Raw genomic sequence first — 4,639 nt, 5'->3', positions numbered from 1 at the left:
AAATAAAACAACTCACTGTAATGAATTAATTATCTAATATAATAATAACGAGAAAACATGATTTTAGTCAGCACACACCAACCCGCCCAGGCCCGGCATGGCCTAGCGCGTAAGGCGTGCGACTCGTAATCCGAGGGTCGCGGGTTCGCGCCCGCGTCGCGCTAAACATGCTCGCCCTCCCAGCCGTGGGGGTGTATAATGTGACGGTCAATCCCACTATTCGTTGGTAAAGAGTAGCCCAAGAGTTGGCGGTGGGTGGTGATGACTAGCTGCCTTCCCTCTAGTCTCACACTGCTAAATTAGGGACGGCTAGCACAGATAGCCCTCGAGTAGCTTTGTGCGAAATTTCCAAACAAACAAAAAACCAACCCGCCCGAATAAGCCTATTTAGTTTGGCAACCTTGGCGAATCGAATACCGGATTTTAGCTTTGTAAGTAATAAACCCACCACAGTCCCACAAAAGCACATTTTCTACAGACTAACGTAGAGGTACAAACAATATGTCTTGTGAGTATTTGAGAAACAAAAATAATTCATGAAAATATCACACATAAATATGTTTATAATTCTATTTCATACCATACTAACTGTCTATTGTTGAGATTTTCAGAAAACTGTCGAAGTATAACTGATTACGTATATTGAATGGTTTCTCAATTAGAAGTGAGTGACATCTAGGTACCATTCTCCATATCATTCATTAGAAGTCAGTGATACCTAGGACCCACTCTTTATATTGTTCAATAGAAGAGAGTGACACCTAGGACCCACTCTTTATATTGTTCATTAGAAGAGAGTGACACCTAGGACCCACTCTTTATATTGTTCATTAGAAGAGAGTGACACCTAGGACCCACTCTTTATATCATTCATTAGAAGTGAGTGACACCTAGGTACCACTCTTTATATCATTCATTAGAGAGTGACACCTAGGTACCACTCTTTATATCATTCATTAGAAGAGAGTGACACCTGGGTACCACTCTTTATATTGTTCATTAGAAGAGATTGACACCTAGGTACCACTCTTTATATCATTCATTAGAAGTGAGTGACACCTAGGTACCACTATTTATATCATTCATTAGAAGAGAGTGACACCTAGGTACCACTCTTTATATTGTTCATTAGAAGAGAGTGACACCTAGGACCCACTCTTTATATTGTTCATTAGAAGAGAGTGACACCTAGGACCCACTCTTTATATCATTCATTAGAAGTGAGTGACACCTAGGTACCACTCTTTATATCATTCATTAGAAGTGAGTGACACCTAGGTACCACTCTTTATATCATTCATTAGAAGAGAGTGACACCTGGGTACCACTCTTTATATTGTTCATTAGAAGAGATTGACACCTAGGTACCACTCTTTATATCATTCATTAGAAGTGAGTGACACATAGGTACCACTATTTATATCATTCATTAGAGAGAGTGACACCTAGGTACCACTCTTTATATTGTTCATTAGAAGAGAGTGACACCTAGAACCCACTCTTTATATTGTTCATTAGAAGAGAGTGACACCTAGAACCCACTCTTTATATTGTTCATTAGAAGAGAGTGACACCTAGGACCCACTCTTTATATTGTTCATTAGAAGAGAGTGACACCTAGGACCCACTCTTTATATCATTCATTAGAAGTGAGTGACACCTAGGTACAACTCTTTATATCATTTATCATAGGTGAGTGACACCTAGGACCCACTCTTTATATTGTTCATTAGAAGAGAGTGACACCTAGGACCCACTCTTTATATTGTTCATTAGAAGAGAGTGACACCTAGGTACCACTCTTTATATCATTCATTAGAAGTGAGTGACACCTAGGTACCACTCTTTATATCATTCATTAGAAGTGAGTGACACCTAGGTACAACTCTTTATATCATTTATTATAGGTGAGTGACATCTAGGACCCACTCTTTATATTGTTCATTAGAAGAGAGTGACACCTAGGTACCACTCTTTATATCATTCATTAGAAGTCAATGACACCTAGGACCAACTCTTTATATTGTTCATTAGAAGAGAGTGACACCTAGGTACAACTCTTTATATCATTTATTATAGGTGAGTGGCACCTAGGTACCACTGTTTATACAATTCATTAAAAGTGAGTAATACCTAGGTACCACTCTTCCAACTATTTAAATAGTTAGCTGGAAGTCAATAAAACATGGTTAGCCATTATCAAATCATTCATATATTTAGCTACAAATCAATGAAATATGGACACCAATTTTCAAACCATTTAAATAGTTAGTTAGAAGTCAGTACAAAGTGAGTACCACGTTTTATATCATTCATTAGTAGTCAATGAGACCTGGGTACCACTTCCGAAATCATTAACTTAGAAGACAGTAATAACTGGGTACCACTGTTCGAATCATACAGTTTGAGGTCAGTGACACCTGAAAACAAGTCTTTAAAATATTCACTCAGAAGTAAGTGACACTTGAGTACCATTTTAAATCATTCATTTAGAAGTTAGTGCCATCAAGGTACTCATGTTAAAATAATTCAATAAGTTAGCTATAAATCAGTACATTCAGAATATATTCTTAAAACCATTCAAGAAGATAGCTACAAGACAATAAAAACAAGATACCAATCTTCAAATTGATAGCTACGAGACAGTAAAACAGAAATAACTGTCTTCAAATAGATAGCCAGCCATAACACATTAAAACCTAGACACCAATCTTCCAATAGATAGCCACAAGATAATACAACCTAGATACCAGTCTCCAAATAAATAGCTATAAGACAATAAAACTTAAATAGCAGTCTTCAAGTAGATATCTACAGGACAATAAAACCTAGATACCGGACTTCAAATAGATTGCTACAAAGTAATAAAACCTAGATACCAATGTTGAAATAAATAGCTATAACACAAAAAAAGCCTTGAAACCAATCTGAAAATATATAGCTAATAGATAAAAAACCTAGATACCAATTTTTAAATAGATAGCTATCAGATAATAAAACTAGAAACCAATCTTCGAATAGATGGCTACAAGACAATAAAACTTAGATACCAATAGTGAAATAGATAGTTAAAAGAGAATAAAACCTTGAAACAAATCTGAAAATTGAAAGCTACAAGAAAATAAAACTTAGACAATCTTCAAATAGAAAGATATAAGATAATAAACCATAGATACCAATGTTGAAATAGATAACTATAGAGAATAAAACCTTGAAACCAATATGAAAATAGATTGCTACAAGATAATAAAACTAGAAACCAGACTTCAAATAGATAGCTACAAGACTATAAAAACTAAAATAATTTCAAATAGATAGCTATAAAATAATAAAACATAGATACCAATGTTAAAATAGATAGCTATAAGAGAATAAAACCTTGAAACCAATCTGAAAATAGCTTGGTACAAGACAATAAAACCTTGAAACCAATCTGAAAATAGATAGCTACTATGTAAGAAAACCTATATACAAATCTTCAAATATATAGCTACAAGACAATAAAACCTAGATTCCAGTCAACAAATAGATAGCTAGAAGAAAATAAAACCTAGATACCAATATTTAACTAGATGGCTATAAGATAATAAAATTTAGAAACCAATATTCGAATATATAGTTACAAGACTATAAAACCTAGATACCAGACTTCAATTAGATTGTTACAATAAAATAAAACCTAAATAACAATCTTAAAATGTATAGCTACAAGATAATAAAACCAATATACCAATATTGAAAAAAATAGCAAAATATAATAAAACCTAGAAACCAATCTTCATATATATATCTACAAGAAAATAAAACCTAGAAACCAGACTTCAAATAGATATCCACAAGACAATAAAACCTAGATACCAGTCTTCAAATAGATAGCGAAAAACAATAAAACCTAGATACCAGTCTTCAAATTGATAGCTACAAGACTATAAAACCTAGATACCAATCTTCAAATGGATAGCGACAAGACTATAAAACCTAGACAATGTTGAAATAGATAGCTATAAAATAATAAAACATAGATACCAATGTTAGAATAGATAGCTATAAGAGAATAAAACCTTGAAACCAATCTAGAAATAGTTTGCTACAAGACAATAAAACCTTGAAACCAATCTGAAAATGGATAGCTAGTATATATTAAAACCTATATAAAAATCTCCAAATTGATAGCTACAAGACAATAAAACCTAGATTCCAGTCTACAAATAGACAGCTACAAGAAAATAAAATCTAGATACCAGTTTTGAAAAAGATAGCTAGAAGAAAATAAAACCTAGAAACCAGACTTCAAATAGATTGCTACAAGATAATAAAACCTAGATAACAAACTTTAAACAGATAGCTACTAAATCATAAATCCTATATACCAATCTTAATATAGACAGCTAGAAGACAATAAAACCTAGATACCAGTCTTCAAATAAATAGCTATAAGATAATGCAACCTAGAAATCAATCTTCGAATAGATAGCGACAAAACAGTAAAAGCTAGATAACAATCTTCAAATAGATAGCGATATGTTATTAAAATCTTGAAACCAATCTGAAAATAGATTGCAACAGAATAATAAAACTTTGAAATCAATCTCAAAATAAATAACCATAAGATAATAAAACCTAGAAACCAATCTGAAAA

This window comes from Tachypleus tridentatus, chromosome 8, assembly GCF_004210375.1.
Source record: "Tachypleus tridentatus isolate NWPU-2018 chromosome 8, ASM421037v1, whole genome shotgun sequence".
NCBI classification, from domain to species: Eukaryota; Metazoa; Arthropoda; class Merostomata; order Xiphosura; family Limulidae; genus Tachypleus; species Tachypleus tridentatus.
This window is presented reverse-complemented; position numbering follows the sequence as displayed.